A 15974-nucleotide genomic window follows, 5' to 3' on the forward strand; every position below is an offset into this window, starting at 1 on the left:
CTATGTCCAATCTAACTTATTACTGTTTTAATTTACATTTTCTTTAATTACTAATAAAATGGAACCCCTTTCGTATGTTCATTGAACTTTTTATTCCAAATGTTTGTGTTTTTCTTAGTTATTTGTTAGACTCTTGCTAAACCAAGCATTTTAATTCAACTATTACATGTGTCACAAATATTTTTCCCAGACTGCCATCTCTCTTTTTTTTTTTTCACTGCCTTAAAGCTCTATCTTTCCCTTTAGGGTTTCTGGTTTTGATGTTTCCAGATTCCTTTTCTGTTTCAACATTATAGAAATAATCAAACTTCCTTAAGCACTTGCATAAATTGGTAAACATTCAATTTTGTTATTACCAGCCACCTGCAGCCCAGCCAATGAGGAGAGGCTGAGAAATGGGGTAGAGTCGAGGTGGTCAGCTTATACCCACTGTTTGAAAATTACAACTTTTTTCAAAGAGTTTCTTTATCAGCAAGGATCAGTTTTATACAACCACATCAAAACATTACGTAAAATGTTCTGCTGAGCTTTAAAGTAAAAAAGCCAAGCTAAAAAAAAAAAAAAAAAAGGCAAGCTATTTCATGAACAGGGATGTTTTCTGATTCTTTGAGGAAGGAGAGAAGAGAGGGTGGAGGGAGACTCTCCCTGAAAATGTCACTAGTAATTCCATCTCCTTCCCCAGAGAAGGCGAGAAGATGACCGTTCTAAAAATCTAGAGTTCATTACTAAAATTCCTGATTTAGACTCCATACACCCCAAAAGATTTTTAGTGAGTAAACAGGATTAATGCTGAGCCAAGCAAAGGTGGCCCTAAAAGTAATAATGAAGGATAAAGGGAGAGGCTGAGGGTTCCAAGACTGGGGGTCAAGCATTGGGGAGAACCAAGAAAACAAACAATGGAAGGGAAAAAAATTAACATGCAAAAGAATAAACTGCACAAGGGAAAGGAACACAGTAAAGAAAAACTAGAAGAAAGGAGAAAGGAGTCTGTAAAAGTCTGCACAAACCAGATGGTTGCGTATCAGTGCACTGCAGCAGGAGAAGGTAAGCCCCATGACAAAGGAGGAGAAAAGACAAAGTTGAGGGGCCTCAGTCACTCTGAGTCAGGCATACCTGACCCATCAGCACCTATTTGGGGAAAGAATAGAGCTACCTCAGAGCAAAGGAAGAACTTGTTATCAGTTGTAATTTTCCCTCCTTAGTAAAACCAAGTAATGGTGTGTTTATATTTTATACATAGATTATTCTCAAATGAATCCCATGTTTAAATACTTTAAGATGCTCTGATGCAGGGCACCTGGGAGGCTCAGTGGGTTAAGCCTCTGCCTTTGGCTCAGGTCATGATCCCAGGGTCCTGGGATTGAGCCCCACATCGGGCTCTCTGCTCAGTGGCAAGCCTGCTTCCCCTTCTCTCTCTCTGCCTGCCTCTCTGCCTACTTGTAATCTCTGTCAAATAAATAAATAAAATCTTAAAAAAAAAAAAGATGCTCTGATGCTCACTAGTTATGTCAAAAATTCTCAACTCCTGCCATGTCCAGTATAGAAACACCATATCCTCCTACAGGTCCTACCTGCACACCCGCCTACCTGGTAGAAAGAAAAGGGAGGGTTTCATGACTCACCCTGAAAATAAGGGTGTTATGCATATATATGTTTTATTGTCAACATCACTGTTAGAGTGGTTGCTTAATTCATACATTAGTATCACAGCATCAAATTGTCAAATATTAATGAAGTGTCAACAACTTAAGCAAACAAGCCAAAATAAGTGAAAGGCTTGAGAAAATTATCGGGATAATTAGAGCCCAAAATAAAGTCCTTTACATTAGCTTGAAGACAGATTCTCTAAAGGTCCATAATTAACGATGGTCACACTTGCTTCAGGCATTTTTTTCAGCAAACACTTACGGAGCACCAGCTACGTGCCACACACAGTGCTAGATGCTACCATGCTTTGAAGAAGCTCACAGCTTAGTGAGGAGAGAGAGAGAGAGAGCGATTACAGTATCACTGGAAACAAGCTATGGTGAAGGGATAAGCCAGGTGGGGAGGAAATGAGCAACAACCCAGCCTCAAAGGCCTGAGAAAGTCTCAAGGAGAGTTGACATTCGAGCTGAGTCCAAAGAGCTGAGGATTTCTCCAAACTTAGATGGAAGAACTTTCCAGGAAGGGTGTGTAAAGGTACATAAAAGCAGAGGGAGTTGAGCAAACCAAGGTGGGTGTAGACAAAGTTGCCTACTGTGGCTGGAGCCCAGGAAATTCGCTCAGCATGGGGAGGCAGCTTTTGAGGTGGAAACCTAGCCGAGGTGGCTCAGGGAGGCCTGAGAAGCTGTGCCAGAGGGATTGGATTAACTGTGGCTCCTCCAATTTTTTTTTTTTCTTTTTGGGTTTTATTGAGATATAGTTGACATACTGCACTGTGTAAGTTTAAGCTGTCCACTCTACTTCTAATTTGGCCTGAAATATACTTCTAGTTAATGACCTTCCTTTCTTCACTTGCCAGGTGGACAGACACATCCTTGCTCTTCAAGCACTAGAGTGACTAAGTGTGGACACTCTGAAACCAAACGGTCTGGTTTCAAATCCCAGAAGTGACCCTTTAGTAGCTGAGTGACCTTGGCCAAGTTATTCACCATCTCTGTGTTTTGGTTTTCTCGTTTATAAAGTAAGGATAATAGTATCAGCCCAGCAGTGTTGTGGTAAGGATTAGTCAGTATATGCAGAAGTACTTGGAACATAACTGATAGTCAGTATCCAAAAAATAGTAGATATTAATGTTATTAGGTTGTTTGGGCATATTCAGATATTAATAATATGCTGTTAAAAGTTTTTTTTCTCATCATGTGTTTTCCCACTGACCCTCTGGTTAGATCACATGTGATTTTTGTTTTCTTTCAACAGTCTTTCCAGGCACTCTTGGGATAATACCCTTCCTTAAAAATTGCTTCTGAAGCAGAGCAGCATTTTCCTATCATCAGACTGGCCTTGTGTGATCACTGCCCAGCCTCACTGCTAATCAGAAATGAATGAACAGCTCACAGACAGATCAATAGTGCCATCGAGAGCACAGCCTAGGCCCGCAGAGGCCACTAACTTGGAGATGTCTTGGCCTACGGCTCCCAGAGGATGACACTGTGAGGATGAGCTTTCCACTCCTGAAAGCAGGGGTACCATGAGATCACGCCTCCACACGAGGCACCCCACTTAACTTTCTGAAACAGCAATCTGCCAACTCCGTGGGGAGTCAAAACACTAAAAAGATGTCAGTTATAAAGCATGGGAGAGAAATCAGGGGCCAGGAGGAGAAGAAGCAGGCAACTGCAAGAGGCACTTTCAGGTTCGTTCCAAACTCACCACAAACGGGTGCTGCCAGTTTGGCAAACCGTTTCATGGTCACATTTATGATCTATGATGAACCCAACAGAGGGATGGTGGCTCAAGGACAATAACACATCAGTTTAGGGGTTATCTCTCAGACACTGAAGATAAAGCCTCAAAGAGGAAAAGCAAAGCTGTAACTGACAGTCTTCTTCAATGCCACAGGGTCTGTCGTAACCTGGCATTCTTTCTAAGCGTTCTGTAGGACACAGAGGATCCCAGGCCCACGGGCCACTTCCAAACTCCAAGGCAGGAGCCACGTGATGGGACATCCTCTATCCGACAACACTTTCTGGAGAAAGAACTCTGGTTAACTTAATAAGATAAATAAAAAGAATAAAAAGAACCTGCAGGTGCCTGGGTGGCTCAGTGGGTTAGGCTTCTGACTCAGGTCATGATCGCAGGGTGGTGGGATGGAATCCTGCCTCGGGCTCTGTGCTCGGCCCAAGAGTCTGCTTCAGGTTCTCTCTCCCCTCTCTCCCACTCACTTGCTCTCTCAAGTAAATAAATGGGTAAAATCTTTAAAAAATAATAAAAATAAAAAATACTTAATAAAAAGAACCTTCAGCTTTCATCCTGCCAATGAGGTCATTATATGATGAAGGAAACTAAGGCACAGAGAAATCGGGTGACTTGTCCCATGTTATTGTTAGTGACAGAGCTAGAGTTCTGTCTAGAGGGATAATTGACTCCCAAGATTTTTTTTGTCCCACAGGTTGATGAAATCACGTGGATGCCAGCAAGCTCGTAGCAAAAATCAAAAAGCTGAAGAGCCCAGGTTTCGCCAGCCAGTGAGTACAAAGTAGGTCACGAGAGCAAAGTCTCCCAAACATGGTCAGCTCAGGGTCTCTACCTGCTCATTCAGGAATTTATTCCCCTCCACAGAGTTTCCCTTCTCAGGGTCTTTTGTTTGGTCCTGCTCAGGGACCGTCTCATGGAGCCCCTCCATGAGCCCCTCATAGAAGGTGCAGACTCTATTAGTCCAGCTGCCATGTCCTCCCTTGGGTCCTCCCTGATTCTCCACCAAGTTCTACTCATTTCTGCAGACGGGTCTCTGAGCCAGGAGCAGCACTCTGCCAGCTGGGGCAGTGGTAGAGGTGGAAAAGGAGAGAGCAGGGCACGTGTGGTGCATTGTGTGCTGCCTTTGGCCACTTTGGTCCCAAAGCAGGAGTGTGCGTACCCCAAGCCTTCCCTGTCCCTCATGAAATACAAACTCTGTTTCTTGCTCTGGCACTATTCCCACAGAGGCTCACAAGCAGGCCTTCAGCCATGAGGGAAAGTCAGAGAAAAGTTTAAGGCAACTCTCCAGACAATTTTTGCCTTCCTAGCCTTGTATGGTCTTTATCTCCCCTCACACCTCCCCAGTGCCTCTCCACCAACACACACACACACACACACACACACACAACAACAACAGCCAAAAAAAGGACACAGGCGCAACATCTGGCAACTCCTTCCTCAATCACCCAAAAAACAAAAAGTGCCCACGCAAATGTGTTTGAACTCGTACAAAGAAGCCTTTGGAAGAAAGGAATTGCCCAAGCTTGAGCACCAGAAGCATCTGAGTTCCAGCTCTGTCTCCGAGAGGATAAAACTTTACAGTTATTGGAATTATATCATAAGCTGATCGTGTGCTTAAATAAATTACTGCTGAGTGGGGAAGAAAACATCATTCCGAAGCAAAGCCTGCTTTACATGTAGATCCCCGCAGGAGTAGAAGCTGAGAAGGAAATGGGTACTCCTACTGTACTCGAAAGGCAACCCCAGTACACCCCAGCGTGAAAGGAGGAACAAGAAAGTGAGATGAGAACAGGAGGAGAAACATCAGTAAAGGGTGTGTGAATAACAGAGCCATTAACTACGAGCTACTGGGGCTCAGTCCTGCTGGGAACCCTCTCAGAAACTGTAAGGAACTTGCCTCAGAATCACAGGACAAAGGCGGGGAGAAGAGGGTGCAAAATCTGAGGCACTCGCCCTCAAGTCGGCCAAGTCAAGTCATGCAAAACAGAGTCAGGCCTGCTCTGAATCATTCTACTGGGAAGACTGCTGTATTTACTCGTTGATTTCCATCTCTTGTTGGTTAAGGATGGTCCCCTGCCCCAGGGATGCCGATGTCCCTGCACTTCTGGGCTGAACCGGTCTAGGGTCTGTGTGTTCCTCAGAGTGCCAAGAGAGTCCCCAGGCAGAGAAAAAGAGAAGAAGGTGCTGGGTGGGGTGGGAAGCTGTCCATGCTCTGGAAAGGTCCGGAGCAGCTGCTGGTGAGCATGGGTAGGTAGAGGGGAGAGGAGCAGGGCACCAGCTACAGCTGTTACAGGCTCTGCACATACCAACAGTATCTGGAACACACATCCAAATTATGACACTCTTACGCAGACATGTGGGCTTCCCACATGTTACTCAGCCAACATCTCAAAACTCAAAGCAAGCAAGTTGAAGGCAAAAACATCCTGCACCTAGAAGTACAGAATTTAAATGGGAAAGTTAACAGCATCATGTAGTGAAGAACTGCAAAGACTATATGGAGAGGCCACACTTAGGTGTTGTGCCAGTGAAGACGTCAGCCTACGGCTAGCAGCAGCCTCCAGGTAGGTTAGTGAGCAAGCCCTCGGGGGATTCCGGCCCTGTCCTTTGCCCTTTCCCAGAAGACACGGAACAGAGACAAGCTGGGGCTCTGAACTCTGCCAAAATTAGAGATTTGTGAGCAAAATTAATTATTGGTTTTGTTTTCAGTGTTAGGTTTCGTTGGCTTTTTAGGCAGCTATACATACTGCAAACAGCTGTCCATTTTCCCAGGACACTCCTGAAAATAAGGACAGTGGCTAATTAACTAATGAATGTGCCGATCTTGGCATATAGTAGGTGCTCTGTATGTACTCAATGTAGGTGAAAGAATGAAACATGCTTCTAGCTTTTTTAAAAAAATTTATTTATTTTAGAGAGAGAGGAAGTGAGAGCCGAGCAGGGGGAGGGGAAAAAGGAGAGGGAGAGAGAGAGAATCTCAAGCGGAATCCTCACTGAGCTGGGAGCCCGATTCGATCTCATAACCCTGAGGTCATGACCTGACCCCAAATCAAGAGTTGGACGCGTAACCAACTGAGCCACCCAGGAGCCTCAAATATGGAACGCTCCATGAATTTGCATACTATCCTTGCACAAAGGCCATGCTAATCTTCTCTTCAGCTTTCCAACTTTAGTATATGTGCTGCCAGAGTGAGAGCTTCAGCTTTTGAAGAGCAAGTTCAGAGGAAGAACGAGCTTCCCTGAAAAAATGGAGCCCCCCGCTTTTTTTTGTAAAATTGACCTACAAGGTCACATTAGTTTCAGGTGTACAGCTTAGTGATTTGACAAATTTATATACTGTGCTATGTTCATCACCAGTATAGCTCCCATCTGTCCCACTACATCGCTATTAGAATATCACTGACTACTCCTGATGCTCTTCTTTTTATGCCCATGACTTACTCATTCTATAACCAGAGGCCTGTATCTCCCTCCCTCCTTCACACATGTTGCCCACCCCTTCCCCCCAAAATGGAGCCATCTTTGAGATTTGGGATTTGTTTTGAGGAAAACAGGTACTACTGATAAGTTCCCCGGCTCAAAGTGGGTCTCTGCTTCCTGTGCCATTTCACATTCGTGGGAGGAGACACAATGTGCCCAGTCTACACTTGACAAAGTTTGTCTCAGTGTCCTCAGCAATAGAATTCAGTCGCTCAGAATGAGGAAAATCATACCTTCCTATAAAGTCACGGTCTCGGAATGCACAAATGAGTCTGAGGAACAATTTTTAAGATACTCCACTTACTCTAGATAAGGGGGGCAGCCCAGAAAAGGATAAAATTTAAGACTTATGTATTGCTAATCAAAAGCAGGATCCTTAACTGCTCACATAGCTTTTCAGGGCCTTTCTTTGCTTTCTTGGTATAACTTACACAACGCAGAGTACTAACCACTATACCATCATGGCATCTTGGTATAACTTACAGCTATCGCCTGTCAACTCCCTTCTAAGAATGCCACCTCTCCCTTTCTTGGTCTATACATGAAATCTTGGCTTCCATTCCTGACTAAAGACTCTTTGCACAGTGTGTGTGTATGTGTGTGTGTGTGTGTGTGTGTGTGTGTGTACCAGTAGCAGCTTTAGAGGTTAACACCTTTGGTGAAACTCAAAAAAGCATCCTCTCCATACACTATGTAGTTACGTTGTTTTTTTATCTCACACCTCAAAGGCACCTTCTGTGAGGAGAACCACAAAGTGCAGGTTTCGGTCTGGCCAAGCCCAAGCCAGACAGTCATGGATCAGCTGGTTACGGAGTGCCTCCAGGGCTGTCTGAGCGCTTCCAACCCACACTCAGAACGGGCTACAGGAATCCTGAAGATTTCAGATTTGCCTATAAGTCTAACCAGAAAGAGTACAAACTACTGCTAATTGGAATCCACAGGGGTAGCTGTTCAGTGAGTCAGTGCATCACAAGGAAAGAAGTTACACAGCCCTCCTCTGAGAAATAGATTTGGCAGAATTCTGTCATTATTCATGACTTAGATTCCAGGATTCACTAAGAAGGGACAGGAAACTGGGTGTTCACAGATGGAAGAGATGACACCGCTTCAGAGCCAAATGCTCAGCTCTTCTCTGACACCAATCAATATCTAATTTGATGCTATAGTGACTGCTAATGGAGTATAATGAATATGTGTATACTCAGCATACTGGGTTACTGAGAACCGAACGAGGTTTCAGAATTTTATTTTGTTTTCCATAATCAGTCAGAAGATCTGTTCCAATTAATACATTATTTTACTGCCTTCTTCATAGAGTCATCAAACATTTGAAATGGCCCTATGTGTCAGGCACTGCGTTACTCACTTGAGAAACAAAAATGACTAGAGCAAAGTTCTTGCCCTCAGGGAGTCTGAAGTCTTCTGAGAGAGCTAACTGTCTGAGGGAAAATCTTCAGATGATTTTAGAAACACAGAGGATCTTTGCTTATTTGGTATTTCAGCAAATCACCGAATGAAGAGATATCAGTCTATATGAGCACATAAACAAAAACATTTCTTTCATCACATCAAGCAAACCACAATACCTTTTGGCTACTGTCCACTACATTCCTGCACGGGTGTGAGACATGGTTAAACAATTAGCAGTAGCAGTACCCTTTCCTCAACTTACTTCGGGTATGGATGATGAACAAATAAAACAGAGAGAAGCAAAGCAGCTCTGCTTGAAGTGTGAGGAGGGAGGACCTCCAGACATCTTGTGATTCAGTCTTCCCTGTCATACACAGCAACTCCTAAGAAATATCTGCAAAAGCCCCAGGGTGCCACAAGGCGCTGTTTGAAAACCATGCACTGAGCAGATGTCCAAAATTCCCTCCAGCTCAGAAAGTCAGCAGAGCTGACACCTAGACACTTCACTGATAAGAGAGTGACTTTAGACTAGACTCCTCACTGCACTGCTCGGGCTTTCAGTGGGAGCCCATTTGCCCCCTCGATACTATGCTCCTTTTGTGTGCAAACTGGATTATTTCTACCTTGGGTCTCCAATTTCTACCACAGGCCTGGCACTAAGTGATAAGAGTGAATACGGAATGATGAACAAAAGTGGCCAAAGACAAACAGGATTCTCCTAGAGGAAGCCGCTGTGAAACAACGGGGAGCAGAAATGTACTCTGTTACAGACTCGGTGTCTGTGTCCCCTCAGAATTCATATGTTGAAATCCTAACCCTTAATATGATGGCATTAGGAGGTGGGGCCTTTGGGAGGTTAATCAGGTTATGAGGGGGAAGCCCTCTTGAACAGGAGTAGTGTCCTTACCAAAGAGACACCAAACAGTGCTCTCGAGTTCTTTCTGCCGTCTGAGAACACAAGATAACAGCAGTCTGAAGTCAGAAGAGGGCTCTCACCAGAATCCAACCATGATGGCACCCTGTTCATGAACTTCTAGCCTCCAGAACTGTGAGATACACATTTCTGTTGTTTATAAGCTATGCAGTCTGTGGCATTCGGTGATAGCAGCCATTCTAAGACAATACACTCTGATCATGCCTAGTTACCTATTTACCTGGACATCTATACAAACACACACACACATGCACACGCACATGCACACACACTCAGGCACACACACCCCTTAGGCTTATTCATGGCAAGAAGGCAACAGCTATAGAATGCCCTACCCAACTCTTCCTGTTCTAGATAATGTGTGCTCTGGGGCTACTTCCAACACATTTCCTTATTCTTTAAACCACTAGAAAACTGACCAATTTTCATTCCATCCTCCTTTTTGCTTCCAGCCTTTTCTCTCTTATGCTCAGAGTAGACATTCAGGGCTGTGGGTGCTATTCCCTCTCCTTCCCATGATAGGATCTACAGATTCTGGCCAACTTGGTCAGATCCTCTGGATCTGCTCCATTTTGTTTATGTCTTTTCTAAAACCAGACACATGGTTTTAGAAACAGTAGTACGGATCAGTGTGACCATTGGAAATTAGAGTGCGATGGGCATTTCCAACTGCTATGGATACTATTCTATTATTCAGCAACCATTTTATATGTTTGACTCACATGACATCTGAAATTGACTAAAATATCTGTGTCTTCTTTTCATGAACTAACAAGAAGTCCATTCTCCTCCATCAAATACTTGTGCATTTTTTAAGACACAGACTTAAAGGACTTTACACTGCCTATATTAAAAAATCATTTATTAGTGTGGGGTGTTGTTTCAGTTGGCTTTATTTTCCTTCTCAAAAAAATCTTGATTTTGATATTCATTGTATTGAGTACTTCTAAAGTGTTGTATAAAGGTAGGTACAAACTTAACTTACTGATAAAATTAGGGGACAATTAAAAGTCCTATGACACGCCACTATATACCTCCCTCAAGGTTGCCATAGGCCCATTAGGCACTTAATGGACTAGCAAAAATCTACCACATCACCATTCGGGTGACTTTCCTCCATCTTGTCCTCCAGAAAACACTTTAACCTTACTGAGATCAAGATACACTGATTTTAAGGAATTTCTCTTTTCGATCAGTGTCAACCCTCTCATAAACGGGAACAAGGCTAGCTGAGCATGGCTTGCTTTTAGTAAACTCCTGCTGTTTTCTTTGCTTATGTGCTTACAAACCATCTGTTTCACCATCTGATGCCAGAGCTTGCACACCAAACCCACCAGTTTAATAACTTTACTTTTTCCTATCTTAAAACTTGGGCTTACTGCATACAGAACAGAGTTTTGTTTTCATTTTTATTAGTAAAGCATGACAGATTTAGATAAGAGTTTGTATAAAATGCACTCGTAAATAAAAATATATAGTAATGACTCGCCAGGGCCTGGATTTTATCACAACAGGAGAGCTGAGAAAATACCAGGATCTGAAACATATGTTGCCCCTGTAGGTCTCCATGCCACTTTCTCCATCACTGTGTTTGTAGAGTGCCCCACCCCACCCCCAGGGCCGTGCACTGCTCTGAGGTCTGATGTTGGTGATAAGCGTCATCAGGCACACACAGAGGTTTGATACAAATGATTTGGTAATTGCTAAGGAAAGCAAGGTGACATCATCATAGAAAGACAGTAATTGCATTGAGACAGCACCAAACGGCAACTCTCCTCGTGAAGCAGAGATGCGCAGGAAACACCACCAGTGAAGATGGAGACCGCAGGAAGCAGCCTACGCTTTACCCCACCCTTATCCCCAGTAGGAAGTGCTGTTGATTCCATGCTTCTTGGGATGGAACAAAACAAGCTCACATCCCCAAAGTCTTTTTTTTTTTTTTAAATCAATAACAGTCAAGGGGAATTCAAGGTAAAATCTTGCTCCATACCATTCATTTTTTAAAGAACTGTGTTCTGGATCACAAAGAGCTAGAGTAGAGAGGGTAATGGAGAATGAGCCTACGACCTAATGCTGTCAGTATGGCTGCTCTGTCTGCCTCATGAAGACGCTGTGTGCTTCCAAACACACACACAGGCATTGCCTTTCCTCTGCGTGCCTGGCAATTTTATGTTTCTGGAATTTTATGTTCCTTTATGTAGGATGTTGATCTTCATAAATTATGGCCCTGAGAGTTTTTCTAATTTTTATGTGCCTAGCTGTGCTTCCCACATCCTTCTTGTCTGCTCTCTTTCAGGAAAATCCTGAAATTGAACTCCATGGAAATTAGTTCTCCTCTTTAGTTCAGACCTTATTTGTAAAAAGTTCTAGAAAAATACATTATCCCTCTTCCAGACAGAATAGTAAAATATTAAAATATTACAAAGCAAGTCTCCTCTGTACAGTCAAACTCAACTATCATCACCAGATAGGAAATAACTGCAAAGCAACCCCCCAAATTCCTAAGCAATAGAGTGCGGACCAAGAGAAAGAGAAGCAAAAGTTGCTTCAGTCAGGAAAAATATTTTGAGAAGCATTAGAAATATGTGAGGAATCTGGCACAGTAAATTTTACTTAACTAGAATATTCAGGGAATAGATCTAACTAGAATATTCAGGGAATGGCTCTATCTTTCTGTTTTTGTGTGTTTGCTTACTTTTGTTTTAAATCTCCTAATTAAAAAGTTGCTGCATTACTGTGTGATCCCATTTGCATGTCACTCTGGAAAAGGCAAGACTAAGGGACAGAGACTAGATAGACCATTGGCTGCCAGGGGTTAAACGTGAGAAGAAGGATTGACTACAAAGGAGTAAGCAGCACAGGGTATTTTGGGAGGTAATGGAACTGTTTTGCATCTTAATTTTGGTAATTTTTAGACCTGTACACTTAAAAAGGGGGAATTTTGCTGTATATAATAATAAATGAGGGGCACCTGGGTTGCTCAGTGAGCTAAAGCCTCTGCTTTCACCTCAGGTCATGATCCCAGGGTCCTGGATTCAACCCCTGAATCAGGCTCTCTGCTCAGCAGGGAGCCTGTTTCCCCTCCTCTCTCTCTGCCTGCCTCTCTCCCTACTTGTGATCTCTATCAAATAAATAAATAAAATCTTAAAAAAAAATAAATGAAGTAAAATGTTAAGTAGCTGTGTGATGTAGGAGGAAGAACTCTGGCCTGGGATCCAAGACCTCCATGTCACTCCCTCTAGCTCTGTTCCCCTTCCTAGCACTAGAGCCAAAAGTTATTCTGGCTTTTATTCTTATTATCAGAATTATTTCTGAAATTACTCTAGGATATATGCCTACCTAAGAAAGTAGACCATGCAGGGGAGAAGGTCCACTTTGGCATGTTTCAAAGTCTATAGTACCTGTGTGCCACATCCTGGGACAGGCAAGGTAACCATCAGCGGGGCATAGCAGCCCTGGTCAGCCCAAGACTCAGCCGTCCTTGTCCTCCTCTAGTGCTTGGCACATCCATGGGCCATCCCATTTTAGCAGATTTTACTAAAGTAGTAATGCATTTATTCATTCATACATTTCATTACAATGCACTTAGTGAGTTCAAAAATCAGGCTCTTGAGAGAGCAACATAGGGTTGTTTGCAATTAGATTCAGCAACATGGAGATATTCGTACTGAGTTGGCCTCCTATATGTGTTCTCTGTGGCTTCCAGCACTGCCTGTGAAGAGCCCCATACAAGGTTTGGAGAAATCCTCCTATCACCGCAATCTAGTGCATATTTTTAACTCCTGTACTGATGTGCTCTTTGTAAGAAAGATTTCTAATATGCTTTTCCAGGTTTGTTTACGATTTGCCCTCAGCATTGCTATATGATTAGTCCCAGGGCATTTTTATGTATTTCATTTCCAAGCCCTTCTCTCTTCCATCAGTTTTCTCTATCTTTAGAGTTGGTCTCCTGGACTATCTGATTGTTCTTTATCTCATTAGTTTTTCTTATATGACTTTTTGGGGATCAAAAACTTATCAAAAATTTATACAGTTCAATATTTAAGCTTCTCATAACTTTTTTTTTTTAAGATTTTATTTATTTATTTGACAGAAAGAGAGATTACAAGTAAGCAGAGAGGCAGGCAGAGAGAGAGAGGAGGAAGCAGACTCCCTGCCGAGCAGAGAGCCTGATTCGGGGCTCAATCCCAGGACCCTGGGACCATGACCCAAGCAGAAGGCAGAGGCTTTAACCCACTGAGCCACCCAGGCGCCCCAGCTTCTCATAACTTTTATACCCAGTCACTGGATGTAGCATACTGGCTGACTATGGTTTTCATGTGGAACCTTGCTTAGCAGGACCCTGAGAGGCACATCTAAGCATTGTTAAGTGTATATAGAAAGATCCCAGTAGTTACCATGTTTTGTTTGTTTCAGGTGGCACCCATGTTCCAGAGTTTCTGGCAGAAGCTACAGATCTTCGTGAAAAGAGTGGGGTGTGGCATGAATAAGCCTCCACCTCTCTATTCCTGGACCACAGCCACAGGTCTAAGGAGCTTGACACACAGGAAGGAATCAGTAAACATCAAAGGGATGGATGGATGGATGGATGGATGGATGGATGGATGGACGGACGGCCCATGGCAAAAGTTTGGCAGACTTTCCCTAAAGAGAGAGGAACTCTTTCCTACCACCTTTAAGCAAAGCATGTAGTGAAGGCCCACTGTATGACTGCAGGGTAAGTGGGGGACCCTATAAGTCTTGGCTCAATCAGTTTCAATAATCTGGAGGTTATAAAAAGGTGAGCAATGAGCCAAAGGAGAAGGCTGAGTAGCCAGTACAACTGGTTCTCCTTTAGTTTATAAGCTCTATGGTACAAAGACGTGTAAAACTTATTTATTAGGTGCTCAGTCAAGTACTATGCAAACGTGGGTTCCTAATTAGTAAAGCTTTGTTTGCTGATAAATGGAAAACATTCCAAGGTCATGCATCACTTGAGAATCCAGGAGGATCTGTGATTCAAGGTATTAAAGTAAAGGTGGTAAGAAGCCAATAAGTCCTATAAAGTGTCCTATTTCAAGTGCTCTTGTTCGAGGGGAAAAAAAAAGATTTGATACATTTTTCAATAGGTGATTTCGTGTGCTACCAAAATAATAAGAAAGTATTGAAACTTTTCAGCTAAACTTAATTTTTGTAACTATGTATCTTTAGTAAAGCAAGGTATAACAAGTAATCTGCAGGTGGATAGTTAGTTATTTTTTTTTGTTTTTGTTTTTTTTTTTACTATTTTGAATCCATAAAAAAGTAACATAAAAGCACCTTTTCTTTTTTTACATTGAGACATAATTAGCATATAAGGTTGTATTAGTTCAGGTGTACAATAGAATGATTTGATATATGCGTATATTACAGAATGATCACTACAAGTCTAATTAACACCCATCATCATACAAAGTTACAAAAGACTGTTTTTCTTTTCTTTTTTTTTTTAAGATTTTATTTATTTATTTGACAGAGAGATCACAAGCAGGCAGAGAGGCAGGCAGAGAGAGAGGAGGAAGCAGGCTCCCTGCTGAGCAGAGAGCCCGATGCGGGGCTCAATCCCAGGACTCTGAGATCATGACCTGAGCCGAAGGCAGCGGCTTAACCCACGGAGCCACCCAGGCGCCCCAAAAGACTGTTTTTCTTGTGATAAGAACTTTTTTTTTTTTAAAGATTTTATTTATTTATTTGACAGACAGAGATCACAAGTAGGCAGAGAGGCAGGTAGAGAGAGAGAGAGAGAGAGAGAGAAGATGAAGCAGGCTCCCTGCGGAGCAGACAGCCCGATGTGGGGCTTGATCCCAGGACCCTGGGATCATGACCTGGGCCGAAGGCAGAGGCTTTAACCCACTGAGCCACTGAGGCGCCCCTGATAAGAACTTTTTAAAAAATATTTTACTTATTTATTTTAGAGATAGCGCACACTAGGGGAGGTGCAGAAGGAGACGGACAAGCAGACTCTGTGCTGAGCACAGAGCCCGGTGCGGGCCCTCCCATCCCAGGACCCTGAGATCATGACCTGAGCCAAAATCAAGAGTCTGACAATTAACCTACTGAGCCCACCCAGGTACCCCTTCCTGTGATAAGAACTTTTAAGAGCTACTCTTAGCAACTTTTAAATATACAACACACTATTGTTAACTATAGTCATCAAGCTGTACATTACATCCCCAGGACTTATTTATTTTATAACTGGAAGTTTGTACCTTTAGACCACCTTCACCCATATCACCCACCCCCAAAATCACATTTTCTAAAACTAAAAACCAATTGCAGTGGGGGGAGAAGAGACCTTCATTCAAGAATTTGGCTCAGCTGTCATCCCACTAGTATCCAGGATTTCAACAAATTAATTTGCCTATTTTGATTAGAAGATACCCACGGAGAGATGAGGTATTTTAAGTGCCTAAAACTGTAGCTTCTATCTGCATCTATCACAGATCAGTAGTAAAGAGCTATGCTTTTGGGGTGCCTGGGTGGCTTAGTCATTAAACATCTGCCTTCAGCTCAGGTCATAATCCCAGAGTCCCGGAATCAAGCCCCACATAGGGCTCCCTGCTCAGCAGGAAGCCTGCTTCTCCCTCTCCCCACTCCCCCTGCTTGTGTTCCCTCTCTTGCTGTCTCTTTCTCTATGGAAAAAAAAAAAAAATCTATGCTCTTAGTCCACACCTGTTCTGTTCCTAGAGTAAGGATTCTCAGCGAGCTTCAAACTCCTCAGTGTAGCTAACCA

General features: G+C 43.0%; 1 non-coding gene across 1 annotated transcript; it reads right to left on the minus strand.

The window, feature by feature from the left end:
* Window positions 1-6489: 6489 nt before the first annotated feature.
* LOC125084156 (U6 spliceosomal RNA) lies at window positions 6490-6596 on the minus strand. Its single transcript, XR_007122513.1, has one exon. It is a non-coding gene; the product is annotated as a U6 spliceosomal RNA (small nuclear RNA).
* Between the last annotated feature and the right edge of the window lie 9378 nt (window positions 6597-15974).

The sequence above is a fragment of the Lutra lutra genome, chromosome 13, assembly GCF_902655055.1.
Source record: "Lutra lutra chromosome 13, mLutLut1.2, whole genome shotgun sequence".
Taxonomy (NCBI): Eukaryota; Metazoa; Chordata; class Mammalia; order Carnivora; family Mustelidae; genus Lutra; species Lutra lutra.